Raw genomic sequence first — 14,956 nt, 5'->3', positions numbered from 1 at the left:
ATCCATGTACTACAATTAAACACTTTTATATTCAACCTAAGAGTCTGCTATGCCTCTGGTTGATCTGTCTTGAATTTTATCAGAAAGAGGTACCTTGAAACCCCTTTAATCCACCTGCTTGTTGAAAGCCCAGAGGCAACACCACCAAACCTAGAAAAAATATAATCTGCCTTCCTGTAATCTTTAGTGCTATCTAACTAATCCGCAAGTGCTCTCCCCACAGTTAACAAATCAAGCAAGGTTTCATATTGAGCTGATGGACTAGGAAAAATAAGAAGGAAGGAAAATATTTTTCTTTATAAGGCCAAGAAGGAGCATCCACACCCCATACCCATGGAGATGGACACAGTGCACAAACGTTCTCCAGTTTTGAGCTACTGCAAGAAGCAAACCAGTCCAAAAATGGTTCTTTAAATCTAAGACATATCCCTGGACACTGTTTGAGAGAAACAGATCTCCATATGTTGAAAAAAGTAATACTCGAAGCATTTGCTTGCACCCCCCTAACCCACAGTATATATGTATGTCAGAGACAGGAGGAGGTAGTTCCCACACAGTTTCCTATCTTTACTGCCACCAGTTCTAGGGGGAAGATTTCGAGCCCTGCTGTCTGTTGATGTATGCCACCTTTGCACAATTGTGTGTCTTAATACTTGGTGTTATTGTTAGACTGCCATCTGTTAGAATATATGGATAATCGAGGTTCAAGAGAAACGCCTTGGACAAGGGAGGCATTCTGAGCCTCCATAGAAGCTGCATTGGGTTCTGCTGGGTGACTGGACTTCCCTTATACTTCGTTGATTGCATTCTCTAGTCTTTGAGGAAATTAGTTACTAAAGGTCTTGTGTGGAACCTTGCCCAAGGGATTAGAAATGCATGCACAAGATACCATATCCCCTGCGCTCTCATCCAGAGAGTAGGTGCTGTAAGGTTGGTCACAGCTTCCCTGCTCTGTTTTGAGTAAGATTGACTATCCCTTCTTCCCATGTTGAACATGGCCCCTATAAAAATAATGGAAGCCAAAAGTGCAGAACCTGAGGTATTTCTGATGCTTGACAGCAATTGAGTTGTGAAAATACTCCTCTGTTAGATCCATTGTTACCGTAAAATACCATGGAGCAATCAGTATTATTTTGAGTAGTCACCATCTTGAAATAGATATTCCTTAAACATTTGTTTATATTCTTTAGATCTATAACTAGACGGAAACCACCTGTTACTTCTGGATCCAGAATTATACTTGAGCAGGTGCCCATTACTTGTTCTTGCCCTGACACCTTTTTATAGCATCCTTGCTTGGATTGATGCCTTCTGTGCATACCTATTTTGTTTGGATATATGTCACATATGAATGGTCCCAGTTTCGTGTGGAATTGAAAGGAATTTATTTGTATAGTCGTTCTCCACCATCTATAGGACCCAGGGGTTTGAGGTAGGTTGCTTCCAAACTTCCAGGAAGTGCGCAGTCCCTCCTCCAACTGGCCATCTTCTGCATAGTCATGATCTATGTGATTCATATGGTGGAAAAGATCTGCCTTTGTTCATTGAATGAGATTTGAATAATTTCCCCTTTTACCGCTTTGATTATACTGTTGAAAACAGTATAAAATGTTAAAAGAAGACTGTCAATTTAAAACAAGAAAAAGAGGAATTTTAAGAGTGCCTGAATAACGAAGAATGGTTCTTCTCCTTGAAAGTCTTTGCAGTTTTTCATCGAACTCTGGACCAAAAAGCTTTGTACCCTCGAAACGCATGCATAACACAGCATTTTTCTGAGCATAACCTGTATGTCAGTCTCTCAGGAACACATTGCTATGTGCTGCTTTTGTTGCTTCTGCTGTCAAAGCTGCTGTTCTTAACACTTCAGCTTTTATTGCTTCAAATGAAATATCAGACATAAATTTGGATTGTTATCCTAATCCCTCCTCTTCTAGTATGGCTTTAAATAGTTCCTTGAAATCAGAAAGCTTAGCTTGCTCCACAAGTTCCTGCTTATTTAATTATATGTTGGCTTTTTTGAGGTTGAATCCATCTTTTCGTAAGTTGGTTCTTAATCGTGTTCTGCTCCCCCATGGAATTACGTCCCCAAAGAGTCTCTTGCCCCACACCAGCACTCTGAGAAATAGACTCAAATTCACTTGAGCCACCCAGGAGAAACCATGATTTACTCTACTCCTCCACTACTCCCTTGATGAACAAAGTCGCCTCCTGTAATGACCAGCACAACAAGGTTTTTAATTGTTTAACTTTGGCGACCACAGTCCAGTTGGATGATATTTCCTACATTACGGTCTCTGTTCAAGAGACCGGAAAAGCAGGGTGGGTTGTGGGCTAGCTATGACTTTTGTCTCCCTTAAAGGGGCGGGCCAAGGCCAGATCAACTCCTGCTTACTGGTTTCAGTCATGTATGCAGTGAGGTAGGTATAATTGATACAAAGACCCCACTCAGAAAGAACCCTATTGTGGGATTGAGATACAACTGTAAAAAAATATTCTGGTTAAATATAGTATAATGCTTTAAAGAACACATGCCTAATGTGATGTGAAGATATATCTTGCAGCCAAATCTTCAGTATTCAATCTAGTTAATACATACATGGAGCCTTTGTTGCAAGTAAGCCATCTTTGGTGTTTGGCCCTTTGTAAGATATGGTTTTTGTATACGTTATTAGCCAGTGGGTATTGGTGAGTTGTGAAGGGCAAAGTCAAAGTTGCTCATACTGGGTCACTAGCAGTGACCAGCACTCTTGTTTTCAATGGCACAAAACCATTAGTATCACGTGTTGGTGCTGGGCCAGTTATCTCTTTAAGATCATCTTACAGACTTTTATTACTTTGTTTTTCTCTTCACAGAGAAATGGTCTCCCTTTCTTTTCTCAGTTTCTTCCCGTGCTTCATTCTCCTAACAGCCAGCATTCCCCTTGCATTTATTGGGGGCAAAGGCACACACAATGAATCTTATTTTTTGCCCTGATGACTTGTCATGGCACATAGCAGAGGAGGGACAGATGGGCTTTCCCCATACATTATTAAGGAAGGTGACTGTGACCGCCCTTGCAGTAGCTAAATTCAATGTGTCTTCTCTGACAGGATTTATTAACTCAAGGTGAACATGCATTTAATAACTTGCAATAATCTCAGAGTCTGAGAATACCTACTTTAAACACTGCTGCACCAAACCTGAAATATTTATGTCCCTTCCCCTGTAATCTGTAGTGGTGAACGACCATGTCACTGCTGTCACTTCATGTGTTAGATAAAGAAACACACTTAAATTTTCCCATGTTGTGGCGTACTTGACAAAGGAATCAGCATCCTTATCGCCATGAAGAAACCCTAGGATCTTCACTATCAACCGGTCTATCATTTCCAACCGCTGCCGACTTTCCTGGGTCCAGTCAGCTAGGCTCTACCATCTTCTGTCGCGAGACTCTAATGTTGCATTGTGGGTCTTCAATGGACCCCTTGGGAAGAAAAAACGTGAGCTAACAGGAAAGGTAGTGTTTATTGGGCATTTGATCCCTCTGCTAATGGTTGATGTAGTTGACGGTTTACCCTGACCAGTTGTCCCATATGACCAAAACGAAATGCCTGATTTCTTACATGTAGTAGTCTTCTCCAGCTACTCATATTGACAGCCAAATGAATCAGAGACTTCATCTTGGGCAGAGATGGAACATTTGTAGGGAGTACCAACTTGTCTAAAATCGGTGAATTTTGGCAGACTTTAATGCCGATATGTCTTATATAGTCTTAGGTAGGCAGAATCCATGCAAAACTTTCAGGATACTGACAACAATACCTACAATTAATCAAAGTATAGCATATTTACATAGTCCATGGTTATCCATAATTGAATGTATTACAGTTCCTACATCACCTGTGGAAAGCATTGTAGTATTTGTCATATGGTTTTAGGGTTGATAGATGAGGATGCTGAAAACTTGATAGCAGCTCTCTATACAATCCTTTTCTCTGTAAGCTGTCCCACTCAACCTCCATCCTCAAATTCTAGGATAACTATTCCCCACCTGCTCCCTAATACTTACCTCCTTCCCAACAGGCCTGTACCTGGGGAATAATGGCATAATAAATCTCAACTTTCTAGGGAAAAGGTCTTCAAACTGTGAGGTGCGCCCCCGGGGGGTCCGTAGCTGTTTACAGAGGGAGGTACAAGTGCCTCTCCAATTACTTATCAATGAAGATGCCATGGAAATGAGTGTGTGTGTGTGTGTTGGGAGGGTAAAAAACATGGCTAAAAACAACAGAATATTCTGTGACTATTTTGTTGTTCTTTCAGTTTCAGGTTTACTGCATGTAAATAAACTCACACAACCCAAGTGAAAAACAAGTGCAGGTTAAACTAATCAGTGGGGCATAGTCTTTTAGGTCATTGAAAGAAAGTTTCCCTTTTGACATGGTTACCCCTCCCTCCCCCACACACACACAAACTTTTTGCCTGATATCGATAATGACTTGACTAATAGTGTGTTGGGATCCTGCTAACTCTACCCCAGCACCAGTGTTCTTTCCCAAAGACTGTACCATTGTTCCCACAGTTGGCATATGCCTGGCATACAGTTAAGTCCCTTGTAAAAGGTACCAAGGCCCATGTGGCCAGGGAAGGTCCCCAAAGGCTGCAGCATGTTTTATGCCACCCTGGGGGACCCCTCATCAAGCACATGCACCCTGCCATTGTAGCTTGTGTGTATTGGTGGGGAGAAAGTCAGTCGACATGGCACCCTCCCAGGGTGCCATGCCCTCCAACCACTGCCTGTGGCATAAGTAAGTCACTCCTCTAGCAGGCCTTACAGACCTAAGATGGCACACTATACCACAGGTGAAGGCATAGCTGCATGAGCAATATGCTCCTACAGTTTCTAAGTCCATTCTTCGACTTTGTAAGTGCAGTTTGGCCATGCTGAGTCCATGGGCTGGAAGTTTGTCATTATGAACTCCACATCTCCATGAGGCTTCACTGAAGTCTGGGAAGTTTTTTTTTTTTTTTTGTGTGTCCTCATTTCTTACAGTACCTCCATTATGACCTGACCCGGTCTGTATTCCAAACCCTGCTGGACAAGGCCGGGGCAATCTGCATCCAGAAGACCAGTATCATGAGGGTGGGATTTCTGTGTACCGCCCCTCATTTGAAATAATCATTGGACAACAGACTGAAGAGCTAATGCTCGGAGAAAGCCAATTCACCCAAGGTTGCCAAAGTTCTTTAACATTTTTAGTGCCAGTTCTACAGAGATCTAATTTACATATTTTTATTGTGGCATTCACCCATTCCAACCGAGTTGAAGGAGTAGGAGAGATCCAGTATCTGCATATCTCCCGCCTGGCCAAGAGTAATAAATAAAATAGCAAATCCCTATGAGCACTCGAAAGGTTTTGCAGTTCTAAAGTATAACCAAATAAAACTAAAACTGAGGAAGCCACTAACGGAGCTTGTAACACAGTGGATAGCACCTCAAAAACCTCCCTCTAAAAATTTCAAATCCAAGGGCACAGCATCAACATGTGAATATCATCCGCCCCCTCTAGCCCACACATTTTACAAGCTGCCTGGACATTTTTATTGAATTTATTTAGTTTTTTTGGAGTATAATATGCCCTATGTAGAACAAACAAATGATTCTTCTTAAGAACGGCAGACTTGACCACCTTATAAAGATGCTGCCAGGACCCTGCCCATAGTGTATGAATCTCCTCCTTGCTTGCTACTTCGTCCCATAAAGAACCGGGAGGATTCTGTTCGTCATCTAGACTATCCACGAAAATTCTATAATAGACGGCGACTTCCTTCTTACATAGCTGGTTCTTGTATAATAGCTCCTCTAACTCATTAGTCTCTTTGCCCATTATTCGTAGAGATCTTACCCATGCTTGTAATTGATAATATTTAATCTAGACATCGAACACTGTCTCTCAGAGATAAAAGTTCCCCAGGGTTTCAACACTCCATCCTGTAATACTTGTCCCCATTCCATAATACCTGTCTCCTTCAAAGGACGAGATAAAGCATCTTTCAGGCAATCCGGGGTTCCTGGGGAATCCCAGATAGGGGCCTGAATACTATAATATGATAACCTCGTAATTTTCCTTAACCTGCCCCACAAAAAAGCAGCTGCTTGTAATGTTTTCAGCCTTACTCGTTTGTAAAACCTTGGGTGACCGAATTTGTACAAGAATTTCCGTTCCCCTTTCCCTTCACCATTTAACATAACCTTCTTCTGGGGGGAGACCTCCTCTTCTACTAGTAAATCTTTAACATTCTTTAACTGGAATGCCCATGCATATAACTGAATATCCAGGAGGGCAATCCCTCCCTTAACATAGCTCCAACGAAGTTTCTTCCTGGCAATCCTGATTCCCTTATAGGCCCATATAAAGCTATCTATTTTTGATTGCAAATCTTGTATCTTTTTTCCCTTAAATTCCAATGGAATCCTATTAAAGAGAAAAGTGAGTTTTGGGAGACTAAACATCTTTACTAAATTCGCCCTCCGGTATAAGGTTAAAGGAAGATGTACCCAGCTTAATAAAAGTTTATCTGTTGCGTTAAATACTTCAAATTTACTAACGGCGTCTCTTCCAAATTCTGCAGTATCTTAACTTCTAGGTATTTTATCTCCTCTTTTATTAATTTGTGGTGCACTTTCGTATTCCATGTCATTATTTCCGACTTTGACATATTAACTAGGGATTCCCATACCTGACCAAAGTTTTGTGTTGTCACCTCAAGTCTGTCTAATGTCGAGGGAAGGTCTGCCGTGTAAATCATAATGTCGTCAGCATACAAGGATACTTTTTCTCCCACCCTATATAAACAAAAGGTTTTATCAGAGTGTCACTTTTAATCATACGAGTGAGCGGTTCTATGTACAGATCAAAGAGCAGCGGAGAGAGAGGGCATCCCTGTCTAGTCCCTCTAGTGATGGAGAAAGGAAGAGTTAGATTCCCATTTATCAGGACTCTTGTTGATTGATTAGCATAAATACTTGTTAAGACCCCCAGAAACCTTAGTCCAAAGCTCAAGTGTGTTAAAATGTAGTTTAAATAATTCTAATTCACTCGATCAAACGCCTTGGTGGCGTCCAGGGTGATAACGGCTAAAGGGAGGTCAAATGCCGTTACCTTATCAATCACCCCTATTAATTCATGGGATAATTGATGCGTATACCTATTTTTTTTAAACTCCTTCTGATCCTCATGAATCAACAGTGCAATACTCTTCCCTAGTCTGCTGGCGAGAATACTAGTGAATAATTTATAATCATAATTCAGTAGAGAGATTGTCCTATATCATTCACAAAACGAGGGGTCTTTCCCAGATTTTAAAGATGATGGTATCAAACTTCTCAGCACAATAAACCCACACTGATGCCAGTGTTGGATTTATTTGAAAATTCACCCAGAGGGCATCTTAGAGATGCTCCCTGTAATTTAGCCAAACCTCTAGTACAGGACTGATCGGTCTGTGCCAGCCTGTCACTTTCAGACAACCTTCTGACCACAAGGGGTGAGAGCCTTTGTGCTCTCTGTGGCCAGAAACAAAGCCTACATTGGGTGGAGGTGCTTCACACGTACCCCCTGGAGGAACTGTAACACCTGGTGGTGATCCTCAAAGGCTGAGGCCTCTTGTTACAGTGCCACATGGTACTCCAGCTAGTGGAGATACCCACCCCGGGACAAAGCCCCACTTTTGGCAGCAAGTCCAGCAGGAAAAGTAGGAGAAAAAAAAAAGGAGGAGCTTCAGCTAGGACCACCCCTAAGTTGTCCTGAGCTGAAGTGACCCCTTCCTTTACAGAATCCTCCATCTTAGTTTGGAGGACAGGCGCCCAATAGAGTTAGGTTGTTCCCCTCCCAAAAGGGAGGGGACACTGGAAGGGTGTAGTCCCCCTCAGACAGTAGCCATAGGCTACTAACCCCTGTAACACCCCTAAATCCAGAATTGAAGGGCCTCCCTGAACCCAGCTCACCAGATTCCTGGCGACCTCAAGAAGACAACAAGAAGAAAGAAGGACTGCTAAGCTGCCCCCCCCCAGAGAAGTCTGAAGACACCAACTGAATTGGCCCCAGCCCTACCAGCCTGTCTCCAGCTTCTAAAGCCCCTGCTACAAAAAGGCGATGCATCCTTCAGGACCAGCGACCTCTTAAAAGGCCCAACAGGACTGCCGGCACACCAGAGGATCAAGATCTTCTGTGGACAGTGTCCCTGTTCAAAACGAAAACTCCAGCAAAGGACCTCAGAACCGTCCTGGATCAGCAAGTCTTACCCACTCTTCACCTGACGCTCACAACCTGTGTCCAGGTTGCCCAACAGTCTAGAGCAGGTCCCAAAGGTGCTTTTGACCTAGTATCCACCCTAGGTTGACCCTTCTAATTAACACGACGACGCCTGCAGACTAAATCCAGATGACCCCCCTGCCTGTGACGGATCCGGACGAAGATACACAGTGCCAAAAGATACCATGCACCCGACATGTGGTGCAGCAACGTGCAACAGATGGCTCTCCTCCTTGTCCACCCTGTAGTTTCCCTGAACCGACCACCTCCCCCCCCCCCCCCCCAACAGACCCAGCCTACTTTTGACCCCCTGGGGTCCCACTACTGGAAAGCACTGGAAGCCCGATGCACCCTATACCCGGCCGCCCATGTGCCGCTAAGGGCCTGTTTGGTGCTGACCTGTGACCCCCCCGGTGCTCACCTAAGTCCGCCAGGTCTACCCTCCGAAGACGTGGGTACTTACCTGCTGGCAGATCCAATTCCGAGTGCCCCCAGTCTCCAAAGGAGTCCGTTCTTAATCTTGCATCAGCATTGACCTCTCCACCCGGCCAGCCCCATGTTGCTGGAGGTGGGTGTTTGGGGTTAAGTTGAACCCCAGCCTGTGGACACCCTATCTCCCGGAGACTGGAACTGTAAGTCTTGTACTTACCTCGAAAACTATATTAACTCTTCTTCAATGTCTTCGAAAATTGCGCCGTCAACTTTTAAAACAGATATTTGCTATTTTCTTGAAAACTGTTTAACTGGCCAAATTAATACAAAGGGGTGTTGATACATATGCTTGATATTTTCTTGCAAATGTACTTACTGCAAACTGAGTCTTGTGGTTCTAGAAATAAAGTAACAAAATATATTTTTGCCATATAAAAACAATTGGCCTCAAGTTAGCCATTAACCCCTTCACTGCCAGGCCTTTCCCCCTTCAGGTGCCAGGCTTTTTTTTTGGCTATTTAGGGCAGTTCGTGCTTAGGCCCTCATAACTTTTTGCCCACATATGTTACCCACGCCAAATTTACGTCTTTTTTTTCCCAACATCCTAGGGATTCTAGAGGTACCCAGAGTTTGTGGGTTCTCCAGGAGGCGACCAACACATTAGCCAAAATACAGCGAAAACGTCATTTTAAAAAAAAAATGTAAATGGGGAACAAGGGCTGCAGAAGAAAACTTGTGTTTTTTTTTCCCTGGAAAATGGCATCAACAAATTGTTTGCGGTGCTAAAATCGCCATCTTCCCAGCTTTCAGGGACAGGCAGACTTGAATCAGCCACATTTTTCAACACAATTTTGGCATTTTACTGGGACATACCCTATCTTTACTATTTTTTTGAGCTTTCAGTCTTCTTCCAGTTAGTGACAGAAGTGGGTGTAAAACCAATGCTGGATCCCGGACAGCTAAACATTTCTGAAAAGTAGACACAATTCTGAATTCAGCAAGGGGTCATTTGTGTAGATCCTTCAAGGTTTTCCTACAGAAAGTAAGAACTAAAATTAAAAAAATATTGGAATTGAGGTGACAAAAAAGCCATTCCATACTGAGTATACAGCAATTCATTTGGTGAAATATAGAGTGAGAAATAGATATCAAGGAAATCTTTGTATTTCCAAAATGGGCACAAGATAAGGTGTTGAGAAGCAGTGGTTATTTGCACATCTCTGAATTCTGGGGTTCCCATACTAGCATGTGAATTACAGGGCATTTCTCAATGAGACATATTTTTACACACTGTCTTACATTTGGAAGGAAAAAATGTAGAGAAAGACAAGTCGCAATAACACCTGTTGTTCTATTCTGTGTTCCCCCAAGTCTCCCGATATAAATGGTACCTCACTTGTGTGGGTAGGCCTAATGCCTGTGACAGGAAACGCTCCATGGACACATCACATTTTTACATTGAAATCTGACTTGTTTTTTTAAAAGTGCCTAGCTGTGGAATTTGGACTCTAGCTTAGCCTGCACCTAGGGAAATCTAGCAAACCTATACATTTTTTAAAACTAGACGCCTAGGGGAATTTAGAATGGGGTGACGGGGCTCTCACCAGGTTCTGTTGCCCAGAATCCATTGCAAACCTCAAAATTTGGCAAAACCCCCCCACTTTTCCTCACATTTCGGTGCTAGAATGTTCTGGAATCTGAGAGGAGACACAAATTGCCTTTCACTCAGCATTCCCCCGAGTCTCCTGATAAAAATGGTACCTCACTTGTGTGTGTAGGCCTGCAACAGAAAATGCCCCAAAACAAAATGTGGACACATAACATTTTCCCAAAGAAAACTGCCCTGTTTTTTGCAAAGTGGCCATCTGTGGATTTGGTCTCTAGCTCAGCTGGCACCTTGGAAAATGTAGTGAACCTGGATATTTCTGAAAATGACACCTAGGGGAACCCAGGATGTGGTAACTTGTGGCGCTATCACCAGGTTCTCTTACCAAGAATTCTTAGCAAACCTCAAAATTTGGCACAAAAAAAAAAAAACACTTTTTCCTCACATTTCGGTGCTGGAAAGTTCTGAATCTGAGGGGAGCCACAAACTTCCTTCCACCCAGCATTCCCCTAGGGCTCCGAATAAAAATGGTACCTCACTTGTGTGAGTAGGCCTAGTGCCCGCGACAGGAAATGCCCCAAAACACTATGTGGACACATCAAATTATCAAATACAAAACTACCTGTTTTTGCGGGGGCACCTGCGTTTTTGGTCCTGGGCTCAGCAGCCATCTAGGGAAAACGACCAAACCCAGACGTTTCTGAAAACTAGAAACCCAAGGGAGTTCAGGGAAGTGTAACTTGCGTCGATCCCCCAGTGTTTTTTACCCAGAATCCTCAGCAAGCCTCAAATTTAGCTAAAAAATCAAATGTTTCCCACATTTCTGGATGAGCTCACCGCACCGGCACAAATTTCCTACCACCCAACATTCTTCTTAGTCTCACAATAAAAAATTATACCTCACTTGTGCAAGTAGGCCAAGTCCCTGTGACAGGAAAGAGGCAAAAACGTCCAAATTGGAGGGGAGGGGGGGGGGGGGGGGGAGGGAAACCAAAGCAGGTCCAAAAGGGCAATTTGAAAAAATACGTTTTTAGGCTGACAGGTGGGACCGAATTTTTACCAGTATAGATGCAACAGTGCTGGGTGGTAGAAATTTTGGGGATTCTTGCAGGTTCCGGAAGGTTCCATCACAAAAATGTGGAGAAAATGTGTGATTTCAAGCAAAGTTGGAGGTTTGCAGGGCATTGTGGGTAGAAAAATGGTGCAGGGTACATGTGAAGCACACCACCCTGGACTCACCCGGATGTTTAGTTTTCAGAGGTGTCGGGGTCTCGTAGATATTTCTACATGACAATGTCCCAAAGTCCAAAAAATGAGGCCCTCACCATTCCAAGTGGGACGATTTTGTGAAGTAGACAAGCTGTCATGACCTAAATGTAAAACCCGAACCCAAAATTATCAAATGTCCTCTTGCTTGCTGTGGGATAAGATGTTTTAGTGTGCGGGGGAGAGCTGAAAGACTGTTACCCTCTTCAGTTGGTGTGGGGGGCAAAATCATGCCCACACTGGTTGGTAGCCACCACCCCACTTATTTTTTTATTTTTTTTATTCCCTGACATCTAGTAGGCTTTCCTTGCATGAAATTGGTGCAAAACAAAATCCCTGGTGTCTGGTGGTTTCTGCCCCCCTTGATGGCAGATTGGTGTAAGACAAATAGGCCTGTCTACCCCCAAGGTGGGCAGAAATGGCCTAAAATAAAATTGCTTCCCAGGGGAGCGACTCTTGCTTAAGGGGTCGCTCCATTCCTGTAAAACAAAACTAAATAAATAAATAATCCCTGGCGTATAGAGGTTTCTGTCCCCCCTGCGGGCAGATCGGTCTAATTAAAATAGGCCGATCGTAAAGGCCTAATAAAAGAATGCCTCCCTTGGGCCTCTCCCCTTATACATAAATAAATAAAAACAAACATCGCCGGTGGCTAGTGTGCATTTCTGCAGCCCGATCGCTTCATGATCGGGCTGCAGAAATGCTCAAAGAGACATGAAAGGAAAGGCCTTTCCTTTCCTTTCATGCCTCTGCCTGCCCACACCACCTGATCTCATGGGCGCGGCCTCTGATGAGTTCAGCACGTGATTGCGCGCTGACGTCACTGAGGTGTGGGTGGTGGGGGTTGTCTGGGTGGAAGGGAAAAAATTCTCCTTCCTTCCCTGCCCATAGGAGAGGGGGTGGGCTGGGTGCAAGACAATGTTGGCTCGTCCTCGGCACACGTCATCTGTGGCAGAGGGCGAGACCAGCTCATCCAGGGCACCCGAGGGGTTAAATGTGTGCTTCATTTATTGCTTATGTATATACAACAAATGCTTTGCAGTACACTCTGATAAGCCTAACTGTTCGACCACAGTACCACAAAAGAGAGCATTTTTATTATCTACTGAGCCTCTGTCAAGCCTCTGGGGAACCCCTGGACTCTGTACCCACTATATCTCATTTTGATATAGTATATACAGAGCCAACTTCCTACTGTTATGAAATCTCAGTTAGTTAATGTGATCTTTGCAGATGTCAGTTTGTGTTACCATTGAGTCTCAGAATTGGATCATGGTTGTTACAGTGAGTAATAGTGACTTGTGAATATTTAGCGCTACAGAGTCCAAGCTTGTGACAGAAAGCACTGTGAATATGAAGGTCATTCATTTAAAAATGTATTACACAACATAGAAGATAGGCTGTCCCAAAATGATTATGTATTTAATTTAAAACAATTGCTTTTATTGTGTGTGTGTGTGTGTGTGTGTGTGTGTGTGTGTGTGTGTGTGTGTGTATATATATATATATATATATATATATATATATATATGTATTAGCAATATATAATCCGAGTGTACCAAGAGCATTTGTATGTGTCCATTCAACAATGCATTGCAGAACTCAGCTGATAACACCCTACGTCACCTAGTCAAAAAGCATAAATCTTTGTCGCCATGAAGCTTTGAATGACCAGTTGCTTACATTTCTTGCAGGTAGCAAGCACTGGTGAGAAAGCCTGATTATTTAGCTGTCTGTCCTCTTCTCTGCTTCACGGCACTGGAAACACAACTTCTTGTTTACCCAGAGGCACATCAAGCTCTGAATTAACCATCCAGGTATGGCTGTTTTTTTAACAAAAAGTATTAGAACTGTTTTTGCAAAAGTAAAAAAAGCATGTGCACATTGTTCCCCTTAGATCTCTCCCTTCTTCGGGCGCTTACATGCAGGTGTCCTTTCAGATGAATTTAAGGGTGGGTGGGGTGGACTTGCAGGGCCGTAGTCGGTTGTAGAACCCAGTTAGTCCAGACCCCTGGGATCTAATATAATGGCGCAGGAGAAAGACGAAAGTCATGAGATCCGTGGATGCTGCCTAAGAAATGGCCTTGAGGAGAGGGCACTATGCAGAGCTAACGTCTAGGTTTACGAATGGACAGACAGCTCCCTTCGAGAAATGTCCAGTGGAAAGGCTGAGATTTGAGGACTTTGTCCTGCAGTCGGTGCACTGGCACTGGGGTCAGGATTGTGAGGGACCACTGCACACCATTTATGATTGTTTTACTACTAAAAAGGGAAATGGGAACTAATTTCCTTGCTTGCATAAGTGATTCTTACAGTGCAGGGAACAGGGCCCAAGTACTATGAGCGAGATGTGGGGCTTTTTTTCCCCTACTCCCTGCAAACTGCCTGCTTTGGTCCTCAGGCCTAGAAGTTATGGCCCAGTGGAGTGGGCAGATAAGACTGGACTTTAGGTGTCAATGGGGCTGAAGGTGCAATTTCACCACTGTCCATTGATATGAGGGCCAACTAAACCACAACTATGAGTGTGTTGCTATCTTTATTGTTTGCATTAGGGCCAAGTGCATGCTTTGGCCCTCAGGGCAGTGGCTCAAGGGAGGGGAACATTGAAGGAGAAACACCTTAGCTTGTATTCCCAGTGATAGTGTGGAAGGCGGGGGGCAATATGGAGGCCATATTTTTAACAAACTGTAGGATCATCTAACTTTGAGAGGTAGTAGCTGTCATCCGTGAAGCAGGAGCAGTGGCACTGGGGCTCTGGGGTGTGAATGGCTGAAAGCTATGACTGTTTACAGGGAGTCTCATTCTCCTTATTAGCATTAGAACTGAGGGCATCTTTACTTCACCACAGTGAGGCAACACTTGGGAGCATTTGTTTTTTTTCCCTGACAAGAACAGAGAGCCTGCCTCAGGATGACTATGCATGGTGGGTAAAGGTTGAGAGAGGCACAGGGGGTCAGCTTGCTACTGGGAGTCGCTGCTATCATTAGTGTACCAGATGAAGTTGTCTTTGGGCCCTGGAGTGTGAGAGGCTCACTTCTCCCCAAATATGGAGAGCAGTGTTTTGGCTAGTTTGGTTTACTTAGATGCATGTTCTCTTTTATAAGTCCCATATTTATTATGGATTATGAGCTATAAAGAGGTTACCCTTGAAATGATCCATAAGCTCCACTCCCTGTGCTCAGCTCTGGCAAACTGGGTGAAGGGAGACGCTTTGATCTGGGGGCTCGGGCTCGAATTTGGAGGACATAATCTCTCTCTGTGCGGTTGACTTCCTCCTATATCTGGTGGACCGTGAACTATCAATTTCCAGAATCCTTGTGCTGTTAGATACATATAGACGTTGCTGTAGTGTGTGCATAA

At 43.7% G+C, this 14,956-nt stretch overlaps 1 protein-coding gene across 4 annotated transcripts in view; it reads left to right on the top strand.

Annotated features, from left to right (window-relative positions):
- The window catches only part of RALGAPB (Ral GTPase activating protein non-catalytic subunit beta), a 1,713,320-nt gene that overhangs the window by 33,677 nt on the left and 1,664,687 nt on the right, over positions 1 to 14,956 (top strand). For 2 of the 4 annotated variants that reach the window (XM_069243900.1, XM_069243898.1), the window contains exon 2: positions 13,291 to 13,413. The exons of the other annotated variants lie outside the window; for them this stretch is intronic. The gene's annotated coding sequence lies outside the window, so the exon portion shown is untranslated. The remainder of the gene's footprint in view (positions 1 to 13,290; positions 13,414 to 14,956) is intronic. 4 annotated transcript variants of the gene reach the window in all.

The sequence above is a fragment of the Pleurodeles waltl genome, chromosome 7 (genome assembly GCF_031143425.1).
Source record: "Pleurodeles waltl isolate 20211129_DDA chromosome 7, aPleWal1.hap1.20221129, whole genome shotgun sequence".
In the NCBI taxonomy this organism is placed as follows: domain Eukaryota; kingdom Metazoa; phylum Chordata; class Amphibia; order Caudata; family Salamandridae; genus Pleurodeles; species Pleurodeles waltl.
The sequence above is the reverse complement of the archived record's forward strand: the minus strand, read 5'-3'. Positions and strand labels throughout refer to the sequence as shown.